The sequence below is a fragment of the Panulirus ornatus genome, chromosome 42 (assembly GCF_036320965.1).
Source record: "Panulirus ornatus isolate Po-2019 chromosome 42, ASM3632096v1, whole genome shotgun sequence".
In the NCBI taxonomy this organism is placed as follows: Eukaryota; Metazoa; Arthropoda; class Malacostraca; order Decapoda; family Palinuridae; genus Panulirus; species Panulirus ornatus.
Window position 1 is genome coordinate 14,965,613 of NC_092265.1, and position 15,021 is coordinate 14,980,633.

Consider the following 15,021-nt stretch of genomic DNA (forward strand, 5'->3'; position numbering starts at 1 on the left):
ACACACACACACACGCACACACACAAGGCACTGTTCTGGGACTATTACTCTGCTTGATGTGTGTGTATGACTTGCCTGGAGATACGAACTTATGCCTGAAAATGTTTGCAGATGTTGCAAAGGTCATGAGGGAAGTGGAAAATGGGGAGGTTTGCATCAACTTACAAGGGGACCTAAACAGATTCCAATGTTGGTGTGATACATGGTTGATAATAATCCAACACGAAGAAATGCAAAGTCATGAAGATGGGACACAGTGACAGAGGCCTTAATACTATCATTGTCTAGCAGGAAATAAGCCTCAGAATTCTTTCTTCGAGAGGGAAATGTGGCTAGACACTGTCCCTAACCTGTCGCCAGAATCCCTCATTAGTAGAAGAGTTAAGGAGACTCACTGTCTGCTGGCAAATATCAAAATAGCCCTTGGGTATATGACTGAGGATTATATTTAGCAAGCTGCTCATATCCTACGTAAGGCCGAAGATAGAATATGCTTCTCAAGTTTGGTCACCGCACCTAAAGAAGCACAAAGAGCTAAGAGAGAAGTTCCAGAGGAGAGCAATGAGAGAAAAAAAGATGAGAGTTGATAAAGCTGAGTTACAGGGGAAGGCTACAGACTTTAAATAGGACCACCTTGGAAGAGATAAGAGTGAGGGGTGACTTGATCATAACCTCTAAATTTCTAAAACATATCGATGACGTAGACAGTGAATAGTTTTTTTTTTTTTTCTGGGACGCGAGAACAGAGCAGCCGATGGACATGACGAGAAATGAAGAAAAAAAATTTCACTAAAATATGTAAAAAAAATATTTGTATGGTATAAGGGTGGTGGATGGATGGACCTGGTTGACTAAGGACATTGTTAATGCAGACAACATGTGTAAATTTCAGAAGTTGTATGATAGCAGGAGATGCTCAAGAGATGGAGTGCCCGCGAGTGCAAATTCTCCTCCCCATGCGGTACAAATAGGTACAGGAGTGTACACTCACACCCATGACCGTACACAGTACCCAGTCCCGTGCATGGAGACCAATCTGATGTTCATGGTTAGACCGACAGAGGTAGGTAGGTACATGGCTAAGGAAAAGAGTGGTAGACTGTGGTAGACTGGTACATGAATGAATAGAGACTAGTAGACAGTAGTAGATAGATACACTGATGGGTATATAGGGTGGTGGACTGTGGTTGATAGATAAACAGGGAGGGGTAAAGAGAGGCAGGAGAGCTATGCTGGAATCAACGCTTTAATGCATGACACATCGACCCCCAGCGGCTCCTCACTACTGGACCTTATATCCACACAGCAATGTTCGTGTCTGCATATGGCGTAAGGAATCCGCTCAGCTCTTGCCCTGTAGCAAGAAGGCACGACCTGCCCGCCCACCTCCTGCCCGTTCCATGTAGTGTCACAGGTCAGTGTCCAGGTCAGGAGGGTGCCACAGACAGGTCATGTGTATCGCAGGTCAGGTTTGATCAGGAGCAAGTCACAAGTCAGCTCCAGTCAAAGATGCTTCATGCATCAGGTGTCAGGTCTGGTTAGGTCAGAGGTGTGTCACACACCAAGTCAAGTTATCGGTGTGTTTCAAGTCAGGTCATGTCGGGTCACATATACGTAGGAGAAACCAGAGGAAATTCAACCCACAATGTGTGGAGGTGGATCACAAGTTGCAGCAAGAGGCGTGACAGCTCCGCCACAAGAGGAGGAGAAGAAGAAGAAGAAGAGGAGCCGGAAGTGGTGAGAGATGTGGATACGGAGAAGCTACGCGTCGTGGAGGAGGCGGAGGCGGAGGAGGAGGAGGAGTCGACTGGTGGAGCAACAAGTGGAGGAGGATGGTTCCGAGGCCGCGCCCAACGACCCCTCCTGACCATCATCTCCTTATTAATCCACACGTAAGTGGAGGTTAATGTCGGGGGGGCCAGAGCCTGCCCGCGGCCGCCGGGAGAGAGAGGGAGGGAGGGAGAACGGGAGGGAGGGAGGGTTGCTGCCGCCGCTGGTAGCCTGACGTCTGCCTCCAAGTGCCTGCCGCTCGACTTGTAATTCACTTACACAACGAGAGACCTCAAAACGTGGCCGGCAAAAAGAGCAGGAGGTAAGGGATTGCATTATACACCGTGTCTTTGTTTCACGGGCCACTCCAGCCTTCTGTAAAAGGGTTCAGTCGCTTTCGTCCGCGCAGGTGTGTCGTCCTGCTCTTCTGGCGCCCCTACCGTGGCCCGGGACGACACTCCAACGACAGCGGCGAGTGAGGTGACAGGTTTAAGAGCCCGTGTCTGGCCCCAAGACGCGAGTGTTTTCCGGCAACGGCAAGCAGAATATTATGGCATGACGCAAACGAGAGCGAAGTGCATAGGATTACGGGCGAGCGACCACGTCAACAGCACGCTTGCAGCGGACGCTCCCTCCACGGACCTACACTGCCTCAGGCGGCGAGCAAAGGTAGCTCTTACTACAGCGAGACGTAAAGGTTAATTTACCATCCTAACGAGGAGGGAGTTACGTCCCGCAGCCAGCCGGGCGGATCATTCATATATGGTCGCTGGGCGAGGATGGCATAGGGGCGTAAAGGGCAGCGCGCGGCGGGCGAAAAGGGGCGCTTATTGGCGAGCATATACGGGCGGGGCAACGTTGCCAAGAGATGGATTTTCTATCTTATGCTCCGTGGCACTACGGAGCAGGAGACGCCACCCGTAATAACGCTCTCAGTGAAGCTGGGCCCAATGCTAGACAACGCTTCTCTCTCACACCCTCTCCACCCTCAACACATCTCTCTCTCTCTCTCTCTCTCTCTCTCTCTCTCTCTCTCTCTCTCTCTCTCTCTCTCCCCAGTTCGCTGCTTCTTTCGCTTTTCTTCACAACGAATATCAAATTACACGATCGACTTCACGGAAACTGAGAAGAGAAGCGAGAAAAACGAGGGAGAGGGACGGGAGAGGAGCTGAGGCTGAAGGAAAGTGATAGGAGAGGAGATGCTGATGATGAGTGAAGGGAAAGGACATGAGGAAGAGTGATGAGAAAGGCAGTGAGGGAGAGTGATGGGAGGGAAGATTAGGGGGAGTCAGGGGGGAATGATGGGACAGGAGGTGAGGGAGAGGAACTAGAGAGTAATGGGAGAGGAACTGCAGCGGTATGGATGGACGAGGAACGGGAGCCTCGCTCTAGCAGGAAGCAAAGGTTGTTCACGGGCAGCTGGACCTGTAACGCACCTGTTGTGGAGGCAGCCCAGCCCGTAACGCACTGTAACGCAGCTGTTGTGGAGGTAGCCGTGCCCACAACGCACCTCTTGTGGAGGCAGCTGGGCCCGTAACGCGGATGTTGTGGAGGCAGCTGGGCTCGTAACGCAGCTGTTGTGGAGGCAGCTGGGCCCGTAACGCGGTTATTGTGGAGGCAGCTAGGCCCGTAACGCGGCTGTTGTGGAGGCAGCTAGGCCCGTAACGCGGCTGTTGTGGAGGCAGCTGGGCTCGTAACGTGGCTGTTGTGGAGGCAGCTGGGCCCGTAACGCGGCTGTTGTGGAGGCAGCTGGGCCCGTAACGCGGCTGTTGTGGAGGCAGCTGGGCCCGTAACGCGGCTGTTGTGGAGGCAGCTGGGCTCGTAACGCAGCTGTTGTGGAGGCAGCTGGGCCCCTAACGCGGTTATTGTGGAGGCAGCTGGGCCCGTAACGCGGCTGTTGTGGAGGCAGCTGGGCCCGTAACGCGGCTGTTGCGGAAGAAGGGGTAGACCTGGCCCGTAACACTCTACCGCCTGCAGCTGAACCATGGATCACCTGGCACTCCCCTGCTGCTGCTGCTGCTGCAGCTGCTGCTGTTGTACTTCACACATCTGCATATGCTTCTCCCTGCTGCTCCTGCCCCGGGCTCAGGACCTGTTGTGTTGTATCACCCGGGTCTGCGCCCAGAGTGACCCCGCCTCCACCTGCGTTAGACGGGGTGGCCATGTTCCCTGGTATACTGTATGGTCAGGTCATGCTGGTGTTCTGGTGTATACTGTATGATGTATGGTCATGCTGGTGTTCTGGTGTATATTGTATGATGTATGATCATGCTGGTGTTCTGGTGTATATTGTATGATGTATGATCATGCTGGTGTTCTGGTGTATATTGTATGATGTATGATCATGCTGGTGTTCTGGTGTATATTGTATGATGTATGATCATGCTGGTGTTCTGGTGTATATTGTATGATGTATGGTCATGCTGGTGTTCTGGTGTATATTGTATGATGTATGGTCATGGATGTTGGCTTTAAATGTATACTTTGTGAACGAATAGGCATGAGCTGGGGCTCTGTATGATGAATGGCCATGAGTGAAGCTTAAGAGCATACTAAATGATGTATGGCCACGAGTGAGGCTCTAGAGCATATGGCCGTGGGTGAGGGCGTCAAGCATACTGTATGATGTATAGCCATGAGCAAGGGTATAAAGCATACTGCATAATGTATGGCCTAATCTGAAAAATAAAAACTAAAAGATTAAAAAGAAGGTAGAATTAAGGAGTATGGCGGCTAAATCATTCAATAATATTATTAGAAGTTGCTTGGTTGTTTGGTCTTGAGGCCCATCACCTGCCAGGGTCCTTAAAGCCGAGCTGCAACCTTCAGTCTAGGAAGCGTTGACACCTTCTGCAGGTGCTGAGGATAATTCTAAGACCACATACACTCCCACAGTGTATGTGGTCTCTGTTGGTAGTCCGTTCCTCTAAGAAAGGAGCAGGTCGCCCTTGTTGTTAAGAAAGATACGAGAAAGTAAACAGTTCCAAAGCTTAGTGGTGTGGGGAAAGAAACAGACATCACAACTGCCCATCCCTCAGATACCAAGGATCGCACAGCTATCATGCGACACAGAGGCTTGCCAAACATTACGTGGTCTGCCTAACGACGGGGGGCGCACAACCCGCCAGTTCTCGGTGGCAGAAACCAAAACAATATCTATAGTACACAGGGAAACAGGGAGACTGCGCATTGAGGCGTTGGGAGAGTTAAGTTTTGAGGTCAGATTGGGAGATGTGGTCAATCGGATTACTTTGAACTGGACTCTTTTAACTGAATATTGGAGCTAGAACTAACCTTCTCATGAGGGCAATACTCCAGAAAAGAACGAACCATTCCTTTGTATTAACAGAGCAGGTGTCACTCAAGGTTCACATGAGAGCCCCGGGGCGCCTCAGTTAAGCGCAGGTGTCACTCAAGGTTCACCTGAGAACCCAGGGGCGCCTCAGGTTAGAGCAGGTGTCACTCAAGGTTTGCCTAAGAGTCCAGCACGTTTTCACAAACAATAATGTCATATATTTAAGTCGCTCTTCATAAGGTTATCCCCAGTGAAGGAATTGGTCTTGATGATCTTTTTTGTATTCATTCAAGTTTTCCTTTGTCTTTCAGCATCTGAACATGACTCTCAATTTCTTACAGGGAAACTTGGCTATTAGTGTAAGGAACAGCTTCGAAGACGCAATATATGTTACGCAGAGAACAGAAATGTTTGCTGTTGTGGGTAGAAGAACAGAACCATAAGAAGAGACGGTAAATTTGAGAAGGATTCTAGAAAAAATATGAGATGAAATTTATTTTTTTTTTAAAAACAATGAACTGAAGTAAGATGAGTCTCCCCTATCTGAAAAATCTTCTACAACTCTGAGTTTATTGAGGAAGTTGTGACGAGATGAGACATACCTCGAGCAAGGGAAGTTGAAGTGGGTTTGAAAGAAATCGAGGAATGTACGTACTGTTCAGTCGTCAGAGCAGGAGTGCACTTGGCTATCTGTTGCTAAACAAAGGAAAGATGAGAGTAATAAAGTGGAGAAAATAATGAGGGACACTACTGTTGTTAGGAAGGGGGAAGTTGATCCATCTACAGTTACGAAGATAACACATCCAGGCCCCACAGACCTTACCATGGTTTACCCCAGCCGCTTCAAATGCCCTTATTATGTCCATTGTAGACCCCGTTGCTCACCAACCCGAGACGAAGGGTATTCGAGTACATAGTATTCGTATAGTCATTTTCCTATTAGGGCGATCATAGCCTAGCGGTAGCGCTCCCGCCTGTTGCACAGGGGTCCCGGGTTCGATCCTGGCTGTTGGAGGTTTGAATGTTCTATGAAAGTGCGCGTTCATATACACTTTGTACGTATTCATATACCTCCGCGTTGTACAGTTAGCTTCGGTAAAATGCTGGCTGTGTGAGCCTGATGGGAAATGACCAGTGTAGACCCCGTTGTTGATATATATATATATATATATATATATATATATACATTTATTTATTTATTTTGCTTTGTCGCTGTCTCCCGCGTTAGCGAGGTAGCGCAAGGAAACATAGTAGAGGTCAGAGCAACAGGATATATATATATATATATATATATATATATATATATATATATATATATATATATATATATATATATATATATATATATATATATAAATATCATATTCCTATGATTAAGGCATTTAGCTATCATACAAAATCTAGAAGGTGTAGCCTGACCATCAGAGCCCAATGCAACAGCTGTCACTTCTCTTGATATATGAACGGCTGCAACAGAGGATGACCAGGTATTAGCAAGGCAGGACAGGATATCAACGGTGGATCTAGCCTTGCGAAAGCCATATGGATGATCAGAGAAAAGGTTTTCGGGTTGAAGGTGCCTAAGGAAATGGGAATTCAGGAGAATATCGAAGACTGAACATAGTAGAGGTCAGAGCAGCAGGATGATAACTGGAAGGGTTCGAACGGTCACTATTCTCTTAAGGTTAGGCCATAACAATGCAAGGTTCCAAGAAGAAGAAAAAGTTTTGGGTTTTTGTACATAATTGGAATAGACGAGCAAGCACAGGCTCACATTCAACTGGGTTGGGCTTCATCTATCCAACTGTTCCATAAGCCATATTTGTGTTCAGAGATTTTTTTTTCAAATTATCGTACAATAGGAGATTATTGGGGTAGGCATAGGATTAGTAGAGATGCTCCAGGGGGTAAGGAAATGTTCAAGTCATCCAGGGTGGAGGTGAGGGAGAGAAAGAAGAAAATAAACCACTTTGTCATCAAGAGGAACACCTACCTGTGGTGTCGATGAGAAAATAAAGGGAAGGAAAGGCATCACGACAGATGATGTTAAAGATGCCTTTGGTTAAGACCAGACAGATCCATATAACTTGGGGAAGCCAAGGAGGTTATCTCACGTCCGCTCGTTGAAGGAATGTTTTCCCCTCACAAATAACATGTAAGCAATGGTCCCAGGTGGTGGTGACGGCTGGATGCATGTAGGAGGGAGAAGTCTTTCCAGGTTCGACTTGCCAGGGCCCTTGCCCGAGTGACCTTTTGAACAGGGATGGTTGAAACATAGATCTGAAGAAGAGATAAGATTAAAGGGAGAGGAGATATATGACCTCATTCCTACAATAACATCATTTGTTATACACTTAACACCGGATCATCACCAGAGGTGAGACAATAATCCTCTCATAAGATGGCTTAAGAATATATCTATTTCATCGTGTTTGTCCTCCAGTTAACGCCACGGAAGTGTCAGTCATGACGTTAAGAGGTGGTGGTCAGAGGAGGAGATAAAGTAAGACCAACGTTACTAGTGTGTGGTCAGGTGGGACAGCTGGAGGAGACATGATGTAGCTGTAGGGTGGAGGACTGGAAGTCAGACACAGATCGAGAGGTGTGACGGTCTGGAGGACGGTCAGAGTGTAGAATGTAGTGTATGATTTGCTGTGGATCTTTAAGAATGGAAGTAATGAGCGACTCAAACTCCCCACCACCTCTTTGGAGGATTTCAGTCATTCCTTCCGGTACACGTTGAAAACGACTGAGTTTAAGGACGTCAGCTTGTGGAGGAGAGGCTAGCACAGGCCCCTGGCAGGAATTTAGACACTTGAGGAAAATGATGCAGGAGAGAAAACAGGAAGCGACACAGAGAAAGACAATGGTATTTGCGATACAAATCATAAGTCAGGTGACTTACTAGTTTAGGAATTCAAGATCCACGAGGCGTTGTAACAGGTGTCCTGGAGTTGCAGTAAGCATACTCCCTTACTCTGAGCAGGTTCGTGAACGTTGTGAAAGTGATTACCAGGAACATCATTATACCGTTCGTTCTTCGAAGGAGCGAGGTTCTTGCCAGGTGGCGTTCAGCAGAAGAAAGGAGAGTATAGATACCGTGAATGTTTATAAAAGTATTGAAAAAAAAACATTCCAGTCGACCAGAAGGTCAAGAGTCTAGGGAGGGGCCGGTATGGCTATTGTCTTAGCCTTCCCTCTCATTGGCAGCAGAGACAGAAGAGACTCAGGAAAGACTTCGTACCCCGTACCGGAAACTCAGGACTTCATGTATGTTGCACTCTCACGTTTGTATCTTAGGTTTATAATGATGAAAAAGCGAGAGAAAACAATGTGAAGATGGGGGTAAAAGTATTTACGATATATGTTAACTGACTGTAAGGAGACCATCAAACTAGCCTAATAGTTTACTTATTGATAGACCAAAGGAAGGTCGGTAATCTTTAACACAGAGGTTATATAATGGCTCTTAACACAGCTTCAGCATGAGTAAGTAAGGATGATAGTACTAACCTGGGCCCCTGTTGTGTACAGGCTACTACCTACATTATGTAGGGTCATGGATGATGAATCCTGGCTGAACGTATGGCTATGGTTGGAGTTGCACTGAATAGTGTATATAACCGCAAAGCCATGAGTGAGGTTTTAGTGTATGCTGACAGATGTATGGCCATGGGTGAGGTTTTAGTGCGTATTGTATGATGTATGACCGTGGGTGGAGCTCTAATGTATACTGATAAAAGTATAGGCATGTCTGGGGCTTTTAAGATATACTATATAAGGCAAGGCCATGGGCGGGGCTCTGGGGTAACGAATAATGTATGGCCATGGGCGGGGCTTTTGTGTATACTGATGACATTATCATCATCATTACTTCTTGTTCCTGTAAATCTCTCTCTCTCTCTCTCTCTCTCTCTCTCTCTCTCTCTCTCTCTCTCTCTCTCTCTCTCTCTCTCTCTCTCTCTCTCTCTCTCTCTCTCTCTCTCTCTCTCTCTCTCTTGACCATGTCCCTCACCTCCTCTCCACTCACTACTCTCCCTCTCTCACTCTAATTTCACCCATCTAATCTTTCACTTCTCGCTTTTTCTCTCCTTTATGTTACTCTTCACTGACCCTCCTCTAATTCTCCAAACCCATCTGCATATGATTTTGCTTTCTAATCACCTCCTCTCTCCCTGGCATATATCTCCCTCCCAGTCTTCAGCTTTCTCCTATTTACCTTCCTCTCTTTACCTCTCATCAGCCTCTTTCTCTAATCATTTCTGTTCGAAGGCAACGGGTGCAGGCAAGACCAAAGCCACCAACGCTATACTCCGCCAACATGAAGCATCATCACCCTGTACTATCATCCTCCTTGCCTCCACCTACATCACCCCCCCAACACCAAGCATCATCACACTGTACTATCATCCTCCTTGCCTCCACCTACATCACCCCCCCAACCCATGTACCCTTCACCCACCTAATCACTGAAAGCCTTTCCTTAAGTATATGTAGACCAATAAAGATTTTGAAGCTATGAAGCGAAATTATATATTTTTTTTCAGTTAAAAGAGCGATTATTTGAGTATTATTTGGTGCATAGGTCTGTCTTTATGCAAATGTATGCACGAATTTGTGATTTCGTGTGTGAGTTTGCTTGTCTGCCTGTGTGTGTGTGTGTGTGTGTGTGTGTGTGTGTGTGTGTGTGTGTGTGTCTATCTCCATTTATATAGGTGCGCCTATGTTTGTGCATTTTGTCGTTTTTGACGACGGGCATGTGCGTGTGCGTGTGTGTGTGTGTGTGTGTGTGTGTATACAGCCATGGTAAAACGTTCACCCTGTAAGTCACCAAACACATACATCTTTGTGCTAAAATTCTGTCCCCGTTGTACCTACCATGAATGATAAATAAAGTCTACCCCCATTTATTATTGACGCCTCCAGCGCTCCCAGAGAGCTCGATCTATTACCTGAATTTTGTTTTCCGAGTTCAGAGTTTGGCGTATCAATATTAAAATACTTCACAAACAATTTTATTGCATATGTGATCCAGGGACGAGGCTCGACACCCGTGCTGGGTCTGACGGACAGGTGGGTTCACAGCTACAGTTGGGTTCGGTACAGTGGCCCCGAATCAACGCCCATAGGTAGGTTCGACACCGGTATTGGGTTCGGTACAGTGGCCTCGAATCAACAGCTAAGCTAGGTTCGTCACCGGTATTGGGTTCGGTACAGTGGACCCGAATCAACGCCCAAGATAGGGTCGACACCGGTATTGGGTTCGGTACAGTAATTCGGATCAGCACCGAATCCAGACTTGACTCTTTTGCCGGGTTCGATATGGTAGCCCGGTTCCGTACTAAGGTGTCGAGCTCACACTGAAGCGAATCCTTCACGAGAGTCGGGTTCATTATCAGTAATGGGTTTGGTCGTGGAACCTAACGCTGCTTCTGTAGACTGGGTTCAATTTGCTAAGATCAGGTTCATCGCGGGAGCGGGTTCGGACGGTCCTGGCTGACCAGCTCCTGTGCCGTGGCCTGACCCGGGTCAGGCTCCGGCCACGGACCCATCCAGGTTGATCCTGGAGGGTGGCTGTGGCCCTGACATCCTCACACTCACCAGCCTTCGTTCGCACCTGCTACACACCAGCACACGAGCTATCAAGTGACAGCAAATAACCAAACATTTTAAAACATATTAACAGACACAACAGATGGCAGCCAACAGCAGTTCAGAAGAAAATATATGTATACATGTAATAGAATAGGTATATGTATGTAATACATGGAAATGTGACGAGAGACATATCACCAGACTCATAAAGAAAAACCTGGTCAAAAGACGAACTTACATATGGCAAATATATTGAAGAAATTATATATATATATATATATATATATATATATATATATATATATATATATATATATATATATATATATATATATTTTTTTTTTTTTTTTTTTTTTTTTTTTATACTTTGTCGCTGTCTCCCGCGTTTGCGAGGTAGCGCAAGGAAACAGACGAAAGAAATGGCCCAACCCTCCCCATACACATGTACATACACACGTCCACACACGCAAATATACATACCTACACAGCTTTCCATGGTTTACCCCGGACGCTTCACATGCCTTGATTCAATCCACTGACAGCACGTCAACCCCTGTATACCACATCGCTCCAATTCACTCTATTCCTTGCCCTCCTTTCACCCTCCTGCATGTTCAGGCCCCGATCACACAAAATCCTTTTCACTCCATCTTTCCACCTCCAATTTGGTCTCCCTCTTTTTTTTTGCTTATGATGCAACCCTGGTGGCAGATTCGAGTGAGAAACTGCAGAAGTTGTTGACTGAGTTTGGGATGGTGTGTGAAAGCAAGAAGTTGAGTGTAAATATGAATAAAAGCAAATGTGTAAGGTTGGCAGGAATGGAGGACAGACTAGTTGGGGTGTGAGTTTGAAATAGGAAAATCTGGGAGTAGACATGATAGCGAATGGATCCATGGAAGCAGAAGTGTCAAAGGGTGGGTGAGGGCGCGAAGGATCCGGTAGCAAGGAAGATTGTGTGAAATAAATGTTGTTATCTGGAAATGCGAAAACGGGTATGTTCTAAAGTAAAGTTATCCCAAGGATGTTGTATGGGTGCGAGGCGTGGGCTTTAGAAGACGATATGTGGAGAAGAATGAAATGTTTTGGAAATTAAATGTTTGAGGGCACTATGCGGTGTGGTTTGATCGAGTAAATAATGAAAGGGTAAGAGACAGGTGTGGTAATAAGAAAAGTGTGGTTGAGAGAGCTGAATTGGGTGCGCTGAAATGCTTTGGACACATGGAGAGAATGTGGAAGAGAGGTTGACAAAGAGGATATATATATATCAGAAGTGGAGGGGACAAGGAGAAGGGGGAGGCCAAGTTGGAGGTGGAAGGATGGAATGAAAAAGATTTTGAGTGATCATTGCCTGGACATGCAGGAGGGTGAAAGGCGTGCACGGGATAGAGTGAACTGGAACGATGAGGTTTACAGGGACGAAGTGCTTTCATTGGACTGAACTAGGGCTTGTGAAGCGTCCGGGGTAAACCATGGAAAAGTCTTTGGTGCCTGGATATGGATAGGGAGCTGTGGTTTCGGTGCATTTCACATGACAGCTAGAGAATGAATTTGAGCGGATAAGGCATTTCTTCGACAGTTCTGGGGCAACTTTCCTAACATGGCAAATGGCGAACAAGTACGAGGAAAAATACGTTCGCCGTCTCCCGCGTTAGGGAGGCAGCACCAAGAACAGACGATGAAACGGTCTTATTCGCTCCCATCCACTCTCTAGCCAACATGTATCATTCACGGGTATCAGAGCCCCCATCCACAACCAGGCCCTGCAGACCTTTCCGTGGTTTCCCCTAACCGCTTCATACGCCCTAATTCAGCTAATTAACAGCACGTCGTCCCCTGTATACTACATCCCCCCACTTCACCTTATCCCTTGCACGCCTCACACTCTCCTACATTCAGGCGCCGAACACTCAAAGCATCTGTCACTCCATACTTCCGCCTCCCCCTTGGTTTCCCCTGCTTATTCCCTCCACACCTGACATATATATGTTTTGAGTCATCCCCTCCTCACTCAACCTACGTCAAAAAGCACCCCAGTACATCATCATATCTTTCTCAGTTCTCTCATACATACTCCTCATACTCTCACACACTTCTCTCTTACTCTATCATTTCGTAGCCGATCAACCCTCTGCACACTACATATTATCCTCAAATATTTCATTTCCAACACATCTACATTCATAGCATTACTTAAGGCCTAAGCCTAGCACCAAATACAACACTCAGAAATACTACACCATCAAACATACCCATTTTTGCCCATAAAGACAGTGACCTCTATTTCCACACGTTACTTAATAAACTCAAAAACGTTGTCACTTTACCCACTCTGTGACTCACTTCACCTCCTGTGGTTCAGTTTGCTGTCATAACCACTCTCAGGTACCTATAACATCCCTCTTCCTCCAAGTTCTCTCCGATCAAACTCACACTACAAATAACGTGTCTGTCTTGACTGCTAAACTTAATAACCTTGCACTCGCAACTATCACCTTTCACACACTCTCCCTTTAGCAAGACACCAACTTCTGCAGTTTCTCATCCGAATCTGTCACCAGCGCCGTGTCATAAGCAAACGATAACTGACTCACCTCCCAAGCCACTCTTAAGCAAGACTGCATACTGGGCCACATGCATCATAGTGAGTATGGGCTTCATGGAATTATCTTTAACACCTGAAGGAGGTGTTAAAGATGTTCCGGTTGGTGGATGTTAGTAGCTTACGTTGACGGCCTTGATGACCCCTGGCTGTTGATAGGCTCTGAAGCCCAAACAATCAACCAACCTGGATGGCGGGAGTCGGGAGGATCAGCGTCATGAGCTCCTCTCTATAGTCGGTGTTTGAGTGCCGCGGAGGAGGAGGGCCCTCACATGGCCTCTCCTGCGCCTCTACCACCTCCCAATGTGTGGCAGACGAAGAGAAAATATCAGGCGAGGAAGACGTAGGTGAGTCTGGGAAGAATGAGGGTTTTTGCACATGGGCTTGAGTTCTTCTTCATGTTCAGGGAGACCAAAGGTCTTGCGTCAACGAAAATGTTCAGTCGACAAATGGGAGATCTTGATGATAACTGGGAGATCTTGATGATAACTGGAAGATCTTGATGATAACTGGGAGATCTTGATGATAACTGGGAGATCTTGATGATAACTGGGAGATCTTGATGATAACTGGGAGATCTTGATGATAACTGGGAGATCTTGATGATAACTGGGAGATCTTGATGGTGATTGTGACTAGTTTCATCCACCTTAGTTTGTTGGCCGAGTGCGACACGCACAGTGGGCTAGTCAACGTGGAGGTGGCTGGTGCCCCGTGATGCAGTAGGAGGTTGGGCTAGGTGGTGGAGCGAGGACGAATTGTTTAATCACGGTCTTGATTTGGTTGATGGTAACGTGGTTGATGGTGACGTAGTTGATGGTAGTGTGGTTGATGGTGGCGTGGTTGATGGTGGCGTGGTTGATGGTGGCGTGGTTGATGGTGAGGTAGTTGATGGTGGCGTGGTTGATGGTGGCGTGGTTGATGGTGGCGTGGTTGATGGTGGCGTGGTTGATGGTGGCGTGGTTGATGATGGCGTGATTGACGGTGGCGTGGTTGATGGTGGCGTGGTTGATGGTGGCGTGGTTGATGGTAGTGTGGTTGATGATGGCGTGGTTGATGGTGGTGTGGTTGATGGAGGCGTGGTTGATGGTGGCGTGGTTGATGGTGGCGTGGTTGATGGTGGCGTGGTTGATGATGGCGTGATTGACGGTGGCGTGGTTGATGGTGGCGTTGGTTGATGGTGGCGTGGTTGATGGTAGTGTGGTTGATGGTGGCGTGGTTGATGGTGGTGTGGTTGATGGTAGCGTGGTTGATGGTGGCGTGGTTGATGGTGAGGTAGTTGATGGTGGCGTGGTTGATGGTAGCGTGGTTGATGATGGCGTGGTTGATGGTGGCGTGGTTGATGGTAGCGTGGTTGATGGTGGCGTGGTTGATGGTAGTGTGGTTGATGGTAGCGTGGTTGATGGTAGCGTGGTTGATGATGGCGTGGTTGATGGTGGCGTGGTTGATGGTAGCGTGGTTGATGGTGGCGTGGTTGATGGTGGCGTGGTTGATGGTGGCGTGGTTGATGGTAGCGTGGTTGATGGTAGCGTGGTTGATGGTGGCGTGGTTGATGGTGGCGTGGTTGATGGTGGCGTGGTTGATGGTAGCGTGGTTGATGGTAGCGTGGTTGATGGTGGCGTGGTTGATGGTGGCGTGGTTGATGGTAGTGTGGTTGATGGTGGCGTGGTTGATGGTGGCGTGGTTGATGGGAGTGTGGTTGATGGTAGCGTGGTTGATGGTGGCGTGGTTGATGGTGGCGTGGTTGATGGTGGCGTGGTTG